Genomic DNA, 10,851 nt, shown 5'->3' on the forward strand with positions numbered 1-10,851 from the left:
AGATAAGGTGTGAAGGCCATTGTTATAGCCAGATGGTCAAGGAAGAAGGAGTGAAGAGACTCACAGAGAATCATCAACGTGCATCCATAATGAAGGAAGGGCAGATTGACGACCCTAAAGTGAAGGCTGGCACCCCTAAATACAGGACAATTGATTAAATCAGAACCAGGACAGGATGACCCTCTTGGAGGTGTATTGAAATGTTTACATCAAAAGATACACCAATTAAGAAGTAACCCAGTCACAAACTGACACAGCAAAATCCATAGACTTCAGCAGAGAAAAAAAGACTATAAGAACAGGGTGCTTGGCCATGGGACTTTGGGTTCGTCTTGCCACACTCCAGGAGCATCGGATCGCGACCAGCAGAGCCCTGCTCCCCTATTCCCAGGGGAATACCACCAGGGTGACTGCAGGGGTGGTCCCCAGGCTCCCCTACCCTGTCTTAATTGGTAGGGACTTCCCCAGGTTTGAGAGCTTACTCCCCCCAGTAGAGCCAGGGGAGGATAGCAACCCCCGGGTTGAGATGGAGGCACCTACAGATAGCCTTTCCCCAATGTTTGCCGAATTTGCCCCAGAGTTATTCTCATCCCCCGGAAAACCCCGAAAGTCTAGGCGTGAAAGGAGGGCAGATAAAAGATTGGGGACCAGGATTCTAGCAGACAACCAGAAAACCTCCTTTGCTGGTAGGAAAACCCATTCAGGAGGCCAGGAGATAATTCAGGCCAGTGAGGACTTGGAGGCAGTTCCTAGCCCAAGTAGGGGCAACCCAGGGAGCGGAGTAGAAACAGGCCCCCTGGATTTAAGTCAGTTTGATACCGCACATGAGAATTTCGGGCAGGACCAAGCCAATGACCCTCCCTCTTATATGCAAAAGTAAGGGAGATAGGTAGTGGAAGCAAATGGCGTACCCGTGGAAGGAAAGACCAAAGGCCCAAGGCCATATTATGTGCTCAAATGCGATCTGTTGTACAGGATAGCGCAAACATGAGGGGAAGAAATAGAGCAACTCTTAGTCCCATGGAAACACACAAGGGCAGTACTAGAGTTAGCTCACAGTCATCTATTTGGGGGACATCTAGGAGTAGACAAGACACTGGATAGAGTCCTAAGAAGATTTTATTGGCCAGGAATACGTGCAGAGGTCCAGCGCTATTGTGCTTCCGATCCTTAATGCCAGTTGCATAGCCCCTGACCTCACTTGTGGGCCCCATTAGCTCCTTTGCCTATTATTGAAGTCCCTTTCGAGAGGACAGCCATGGACATAGTGGGCCCACTGGAAAGATCTGCTCGCGGCCACCAAAATGTACTAGTCATCCTTGACTATGCCACGTGTTATCCAGAAGCCATTTCTTTAAGAAACCCAACATCCAAGGCAAAAGAACTACTCCAGGTTTTTGCAAGAGTGGGCATCCCTAAGAAGATCCTGACTGACCAACGAACCCCTTTTATGTCAAAATTAATGAAAGACTTATGTACCCTACTCCGCATCCAGGCCATACGGACCTCAGTCTACCATCCACAAACAGATGAACTGGTTGAGCGGTTTAACCGTACCCTTAAAAGTATGATCTGGAAGGTGGTAGCTCAGGACGGAAAAGGCTGGGATACCCTTCTACAGTATCTAATGTTTGCTATACGGAAAGTCCCCCAGGCGTCCACTGGTTTCTCTCCCTTTGAACTACAATACAGACACCAACCACGTGGAATATTAGATATTGCCAAGGAAGATTGGGAAGAACAGCCCAACCCAGGAAAGAATGTCATTGAGCACGTGACACAGATGAGAGAGTGAATAACTCGAGTAACCTCTATAGTACGAGAACATTTGGAAAAAGCACAAGAGGCCCAGCGGACATATTTCAACCATCAGGCGAAAGTATGGAGATTTCAGCAGGGGGAATGGGTGATGGTGCTAGTGCCAACAGCAGAAAGCAAACTCCTAGCCAGCTGGCATGGACCATATAAGATAGTGGAAGCCATTGGGGAGGTGGACTATAAGGTCAGACAACCAGACCGCCGAAGACCAGAGCAAATCTACCACATCAACTTACTGAAGCCCTGGCGTGACCGAGAGACGTGCCTGGTCATTCAGGGAGCTCCACCCCAGACAGACGATCCACAGGGGCAGGTGAAGATATCTCCTGAGTTAACTCCAGAACAACAAACAGAGGTCATTGATATGATCCAATGGAACCAGGATGTGTTCTGTACACAGCCAGGCCGTATGACACTGGTCCAACATCATATTGTCACGAGGCCCGGAGTAAGGGTGACGATAAAACCGTACCAGATACCAGAAGCTAAAAGGAAAGAAATTAGGACAGAAGTGAAGATGCTGGAACTCGGGGTTATTGAAGAATCCCACAGCCAATGGTCCAGCCCTATCGTCCTAGTCCCCAAGCCTGACGGCACCCTGAGGTATTGCAATGACTTCCGGAAGTTGAATGAAGTATCCCAATTTGATGCCTATCCGATACCACGCAGTGATGAGCTAGTTGATCAGTTCATAGAATCATAGAATATCAGGGTTGGAAGGGACCTCAGGAGGTCATCTAGTCCAACCCCCTGCTCAAAGCAGGACCAATCCCCAATTAAATCATCCCAGCCAGGGCTTTGTCAAGCCTGACCTTAAAATCTTCAAAGGAAGGAGATTCTACCACCTCCCTAGGTAACGCATTCCAGTGTTTCACCACCCTCCTAGTGAAAAAGTTTTTCCTAATATCCAACCTAAACCTCCCCCACTGCAACTTGAGACCATTACTCCTTGTCCTGTCCTCTTCTACCACTGAGAATAGTCTAGAACCATCCTCTTTGGAACCACCTCTCAGGTAGTTGAAAGCAGCTATCAAATCCCCCCTCATTCTTCTCTTCTGCAGACTAAACAATCCCAGTTCCCTCAGCCTCTCCTCATAAGTCACGTGTTCCAGACCCCTAATCATTTTTGTTGCCCTTCGCTGGACTCTCTCCAATTTTTCCACATCCTTCTTGTAGTGCGGGGCCCAAAACTGGACAGAGTACTCCAGATGAGGCCTCACCAATGTCGAATAGAGGGGAACGATCACGTCCCTCGATCTGCTGGCTATGCCCCTACTTATACTTCCCAAAATGCCATTGGCCTTCTTGGCAACAAGGGTACACTGTTGACTAATATCCGGCTTCTCGTCCACTGTCACCCCTAGGTCCTTTTCCGCAGAACTGCTGCCTAGCCATTCGGTCCCTAGTCTGTAGCGGTGCATTGGGTTCTTCCGTCCTAAGTGCAGGACCCTGCACTTATCCTTGTTGAACCTCATCACATTTCTTTTGGCCCAATCCTCCAGTTTGTCTAGGTCCCTCTGTATCCTATCCCTACCTGCCACCGTATCTACCACTCCTCCTAGTTTAGTATCATCCGTAAATTTGCTGAGAGTGCAATCCACACCATCCTCCAGATCATTTATGAAGATATTGAACAGAACCGGCCCCAGGACTGGCCCTTGGGGCACTCCACTTGATACCAGCTGCCATCTAGACATGGAGCCATTGATAACTACCCGTTGAGCCCGACAATCTAGCCAACTTTCTACCCACCTTATAGTGCATTCATCCAGCCCATACTTCTTTAACTTGCTGACAAGAATACTGTGGGAGACAGTGCCAAAAGCTTTGCTAAAGTCAAGAAACAATACATCCATTGCTTTCCCTTCATCCATAGAACCAGTAATCTCATCACAGAAGGCGATTAGATTAGTCAGGCATGACCTACCCTTGGTGAATGCATGCTGACTGTTCTTGATCACTTTCCTCTCGTGTAAGTGCTTCAGGATTGATTCCTTGAGGACCTGCTCCATGATTTTTCCAGGGACTGAGGTGAGGCTGACTGGCCTGTAGTTCCCAGGATCCTCCTTCTTCCCTTTTTAAAAGATGGGCACTACATTAGCCTTTTTCCAGTCGTCCGGGACTTCCCCTGATCGCCATGAGTTTTCAAAGATAATGGCCAATGGCTCTGCAATCACAGCCGCCAACTCTTTTAGCACTCTTGGATGCAACGCATCCGGCCCCATGGTCTTGTGCACGTCCAGCTTTTCTAAATAGTCCCTAATCACTTCTTTCTCCACAGAGGGCTGGCCACCTACTCCCCATGCTGTGTTGCCCAGCGCAGCAGTCTGGGAGCTGACCTTGTTCGTGAAGACAGAGGCAAAAAAAGCATTGAGCACATTAGCTTTTTCCACATCCTCTGTCACTAGGTTGCCTCCCTCATTCAGTAAGGGGCCCACACTTTCCTTGGCTTTCTTCTTGTTGCCAACATACCTGAAGAAACCCTTCTTGTTACTCTTAACATCTCTTGCTAGCTGCAGCTCCAGGTGCGATTTGGCCCTCCTGATTTCATTCCTACATGCCCGAGCAACATTTTTATACTCTTCCCTGGTCATTTGTCCAATCTTCCACTTCTTGTAAGCTTCTTTTTTATGTTTAAGATCCGCAAGGATTTCACTGTTAAGCCAAGCTGGTCGCCTGCCATATTTACTATTCTTTTGACACATCGGGATGGTTTGTCCCTGTAACCTCAAAAGGGATTCTTTGAAATACAGCCAGCTCTCCTGGACTCCTTAGGTAAGGTAAGTTAGGTAAGGCCCAATACCTAACCGCCCTGGACCTGACCAAAGGATATTGGCAAATTCCCCTGGCCAAGAACGCCAAGGAAAAGACTGCCTGCTCTACACCCAATGACCTGTTCCAACACACTGTCCTCCCTTTCGGACTCCATGGGGCTCCTGCAACATTCCAACGACTTATGGACAAATTGCTGCGACCCCATGCCAAGTATGCCGCTGCCTATCTAGACGACATAGTTATCCATAGCCCTGACTGAGAAACGCAGCTAGGAAAAGTAGAAGCGGTACTAGACGCCCTGCGGAAGGCCGGCTTCACTGCCAACCCTCTCAAGTGCGTGATAGAACTAGCTGAGGCCAGATACCTCGGGTATGTAGTAGGGAGAGGTTTGGTGAAACCCCAAAGGAATAAAGTGGAGGCAATGCAAGGTTGGCCTCGACCAGTCTGCAAAAAGCAGGTCAGATCATTTCTAGGAATAGTAGGATACTATCAGAGATTCATCCTTCATTTCACCACAAGAGCAGGGCCACTGACGGATTTGATAAAGGCTTGGGGCTCCGAGATAGTAAAGTGGACTGACGCAGCAGAAGGAGCATTTACAGATTTAAGGACAGCCCTTTGCTGCCATCCAGTACTCATAGCCCCGGACTTCGAGAAGGAATTCATCCTACAAACAGATGCTAGGAGCCATCCTTTCGCAGATGGTAGGGGAGGAGGAACACCCGCTCTTGTACCTCAGCCAGAAACTCCTCCCCAGGGAACAAAAGTACACTGTTGTTGAAAAGGAATGTCTGGCTGTAAAATGGGCTATGGAGACTCTCCGCTACTACCTACTGGGGAGGCGGTTTACCCTCGTGACAGACCACAACCCACTCCAGTGGATGCACAGAAAGAAGGAGAAGAACGCAAGAGTGACTAGGTGGTTCCTATCCCTGCAGCCCTTTCGTTTCCGGGTACAGCATAGGGCCGGAAGCCAACACGGCAACGCTGATGGCCTATCACGACAGCGCTGCCTCTCATCCCAAGTAGCCCAACCTCATGGTGTTGAGCGGGGTGGGGGGATATGTGATACAGCATGGCCAGAGGGCAGCAGGAGAGTGTTAGAAGCGAGCCTTATTCCCTGTAGAGGGAAGAAAGTTTGCTATAAATTAATTAAAGCACCTGAAGCCAGTCACATGATAAAAAACCCCTGCTTCAATCAGACAAGAGGAGGAGTTGAAGCAGAGTGGATTGGTGTTGGAGCAGAGAGTGGTTTGGAGGGAAGCAGAGGAGAGTTTGGAGAAGTGCTGCAGTGGGCTAAGAAGACCAAGACCCTAGGTAAAGAGACACCTGGTTTGTACAGAGAGAGGGCAGGAAGCCCCACAAGCTGAAGGGCAGGAGAAGGAAGTAGCCCAGGGGAAGGTACCACCAGTTCTAGTGGTTACTGCTATCCCTAGGGCCCCTGGGCTGGGACCCGGAGTAGAGGGCAGGCCCGGGTGCCTCCCTCTCCACTTCCTTCCTCTAGGACACTAGTGGGGCAGTTAATACCCCAGTTCAGGGGCAAGAAATGGTGCCCTGAACCCCCCCCAGAAGAGAAAGCGAGAGACCCATCATAGTAGTGCCGGAAATTTGCCACAATAGATACTCCCCTCCACTCCCCCAGGAAGTGAATTTTCTAGGTAGAGCCCTGCGCAGATACAAAATTTGTATCTACATCCAATCCATGATCTGGAAACATGCTCCGTGGATATCCACATCCATGGATACAAAGCAGATATTTGCAGATTTGCATGGCTCTATTTCTAGGGTCATCCTGAGGGTTGGGGGTTACTCACCACCTCTTCCTCTGCTGGCACCATTACCTCAGGAATAAACACGTGATCCCTTGTTCTGCCCGTGACTTGGACTGGCAGGATCGTCTCTAGTCCCCTCTTCCTCAATTGTCTTGTACAGACAGTGCAGATCTTGTGTCTGACCCCTTACTGAGCGATTCAGATTGGCCCAATGCACCACACTGGACAGTCTCTCTAACAATACAAGGCATTAGTTACTTTCAGGTGCACTTCTCTTTCTCTTTGGTGAGTAAACCCGCACCATGACTCAGAGTAAAGCATTCTCCTCTTGGCCATATATCTTTTCACCATTTCCTTCACTGTGCAGTTCCCCAGGGACATCAACCATTTGAAATAAGGTAGAAATAGAAAAGTTTTAGGACTCTTAGGCCAACAGATTCAACCAAGTCCAGTTTCAGTATTACATCCTATGACATTTTTAACAATGCTTCATGCTTATCTAGCTCCCACTTAGATTGTCCACGTCCTGTCTATATCAGCTCTTCCTTGCACTTCCACTGATTTGCCTATGCTAAGGAGGTTAGCAAAGCACTTTCTTCATATTAGTTAGCCTGTGCCAGTGTCAGCATTACTTGCTGCATTCTCCACATCTAAATGAATTGAAAATTGATTTAATTTCTTGGCTGCCATTACACTGGAAGTGTCTTTGCCCAGAGATGAAAAGCAAAGCAGCCTACTCTAGTACAGTCCCATATCTCTTCTACCTGGTTCTGCATATAGAGATAAAGGTGTTTATACACACATCGATCTTCTGGCTCAGTAGACTTCCCTAACATAGTGGAAATCAAATCTTACATCTTTCTATTCCAACTGATCTGTTTATTTAAAATTTTCAAGTGATTGGTCAAATTCTGCTCTGAGTTGCATGTGTGTAGCAATAAGGATGTGTGTGTTTTGGTGAACATTGACAATGCGCTTGTTCCTCCTGCAACAATATACATAAACAAGGTTAAATCCACTAGTACAGTTTTAACTGATTGATTTAAGACTGAAGTCAATGGGACTACTCACACAGTAAGGTATTGCTAAGTGTGAGTAAGGATGGCAGAATGTGACCTTTAGTTAATTTACACAAATTTGCCTCAGCAGGTGTAAGTACTAGGTAATTAATTATCTATTAGTTTATTAGTAAAGGAACCATTAGTACTTTTAGCACAATTGCCACGTATATTTATTTGATTACTTGCATCACGGTCTAAATTCTATATCTGCCATTATTTTCAGTCCTTCTGGCTGATCTTTTGCAATCTACCTCTATCATATATACCTGTCATTTGATTATAGTCTTAGGCCCAGGTCCTGAAAGGTGTCTAACTCCCATCGATTTCAATCTGAGGTAAGCATCTAAATCTGGATCTTCGTGCTACTTCTCTTTGCTCATTTAAATCTAATTCACACCATCTTGAGCACTGGCTTTGCTAAAATTAGTTGTAATTCATGCCACCAGCAATTTGAGAGGTCATATAATTTATATCATCAGCTTTTGTTTTCCAGAAACTATGGGTCACATCATGCTCACTTTACTCATTAGCAATCGCATTACTGTTTTCGAAACTACCTAAGAAAGTCCATTCAGGCTTGTTGGAGATAAGCAAGATAAGCTTTAAAAATTAGATTGACCTAGTTATGTTGCTCAGGGACATGAAAAATTTCATGCCCTGAGCACTGCAGTTACGTCGATCTAAACCCCGCTGTAAACACAGCTAGGTTGACAAAAGAATTCTTCCATCACAGCACCTCAAGCTTTGCTTTGATAGGTAGATGATTGTTTGTTTTTCACTGAACAAGGAAAAACAATTCATTGGATTAATCAAGAAGGTAAAAGGAAATAATATTTGAAGGTAAGAAATAGACGAACTAAGACAGAGGTTACACAAGGGTCTGCGGAGGCCTGTTCTACAGGGCTCATTCCCACTTCACTCTGCTCCACAGTCCAAATATGAACTGTGGGATTACATGAGCTTCCTCTCTTTTCTTCCCATTTTGAGCGCTGATTACACTTTACAATTTGCTTCATACTGAGTAAATATGTAAAAGGTGTGAACTTGGCCAAATACCAACACACAGGCCAATTTCTGCTCTTGGTTACACTGCAGTAGATCAAAGGTAAATCCCTGTAAATCAATGGAGTTATTCTGGATTTATACCTGTATAAAAGAGCAAACCCTCCTCTCCAGTGCAATGCTCAAAGACTTCAGTGACATGCACTAGGGGTACTGCAGCCCAGCAGACAGCGTGCTGGAGTGGGACTGAGGAGACCTAGGTGCTAGTCCCAGCTCTGCCGCTGGCCTAAGTGACCTTGGGCAAGTCACTTTCCTTTCTTCAGCCTCAATTTCATAATCTGTAAAATGGAAATGATACTGACCTCTTTTGTAAAGCATTTTGAGATCAACTTATGAAAAGTTTTATATAAGAGCTACATAGTATTTAATGATAAGTGAATTTGGTCCTTAATCTGTATATACAATTATTTAAAGTTTAAAAAACAGAATTGTCCATAATCAGATCTTAAACTACATCTAATCTGAACAATGTCAATTGCCACAAATGTGAACTATTTGACAGGTTTAATCTAAGTCTAGACATCTGGGTAAAACATTTTGAATGCTGTATCCGGGAGACGTGAAGTGCCAGGAACTGAATACGGTATAGCAACGCCGTTTTTAATCAGTTTTCTCCTGTTCCAAGGAATTGTTTTGGTGTGGGTTGGTTTTACCCTGGAAGTATTTTATACCTACATTTACAGTTTGATTAATAAATTACAACACAACCCATAAAAACAAGTTGAATTGCAAGTTAATACCAATATTTAAAACCACAAGAGGTCAGAGATAAGGAAGCAGAGACAATTGCCTTGGTCACTGTTCTCCTCCCAGCATATCTGCCTCCCTTGCTTTTATGTGTTATGATAGAGTATTTCATTACATGGTCACAAGACATTAGACAACAAATATTCTTGGACAAACTGTTGACAAGTATGGGGTACTGAGATGAAGGCAGAGAAATATGGTTATGTTCCCTCTAGTAAGTTATCAGACCATACAGGTTTCCAGCTCAGTTGTCCTATCCTGATACTAAATAGTGAATGAAGATATGGTGATAACTGCAGTTAGTTTGAAAAGTTTTTACCAAAATCATCATCCCAGCAGGACTGGAGTTTGCTTGCCTGCATTTGGACACCACTGTCAGGAGTTCTATGGGGAAAGACTGGAGATCTTTGCCACAGGGAAGATCAAGCGTACAATAAGATAGTGTTTCTTAACATGAAGCTTGGAGGAAAGGCAGGAAATAGAGAAAAATGGAAAATTAAGTGGTCTGATTTGAGAAAGATTCAGGGCACTGGCCAGATCCTCATATGGTGTTAGTCAGCTGAAGTCAGTGGAGCTAAAACAATTTACATCTTCTGAGGATTTGGCCCATTAACAGAGGCCTTCCCTTCCCCTTCATTTGTTGACCAAAGTGTCACCTGGGGCCTTATTTTCCACTGACTTGAGTAATAAGGGTGCAACAGACAAGAGAGCAAGTAAGAGACTGATCTTTAGTGACTGATTCCAGCCACAGGACATGGGTCAGGATTATATGGCAGGGGCCAGTATCCATTGGCTCCACTGGCTACTGATCTACTTTGCTCAGGTGTAAGAGACAATTCAAGGTGTGGGTTACATTACCAAATCAGATAGACAAGGGAAGTGGGGTAACATCTTCTATTGAACGAACCGATAAGAGAGAGACCAGCTTTCGAGCTCTTATTCAAAGCTCTCTGTAGCTTGAGAGCTGGTCTCTCTCATGAACAGAAGCTGGTCCAGTAAAAGATGTTACCTCACCCACCTGGTCTCTTATATCCTGGAATCAACACCGTTACAACACTGCAAATTCCAAATCAGATTGGCAGTATTTTATGTACTCTAGGCAAAGGAAAAAATTAGTTTTCTGGATGTTATTTTTAGAGACAAGAAGTGCTGATGTGCTGCTGACAGAGATTTGGTTATTTCTCTTTCTACTGGTCTGAGTCTTTAGAAAATAGAGAAGGGGAAATTCTCACATTGCTGTGCTTTTAGCAATGTGAAAATTAAAATATAAATGTAAATAAAAATAACATCCAGAAAACTCATTTTTTAGAATTAGATTGAACAACCACAAAAACCCTAGGAAATCAATTGAAGTTCTAGCAAACACACTACACAGCAATCAACAACAATTTACAAAAAGCACCATCTTCTTCCAGCCCCATTCAATGTAGCATCCACCATACTCATAAATCAACTGTCCACTAAGCTTTACTTTTCCTTTACTCTGTCCTGGTAATGATGCAAGCATTAAATATGAATAAGATAGCAATCTTCTCCATCCATAATAAAGAGTTTTATCATCAGTGACAATGAATCTCAGAATATCAATAAGAGAACTTCTGTCCCAAGGAGCTTAT

The sequence above is a fragment of the Chelonia mydas genome, chromosome 2, assembly GCF_015237465.2.
Source record: "Chelonia mydas isolate rCheMyd1 chromosome 2, rCheMyd1.pri.v2, whole genome shotgun sequence".
NCBI classification, from domain to species: Eukaryota; Metazoa; Chordata; order Testudines; family Cheloniidae; genus Chelonia; species Chelonia mydas.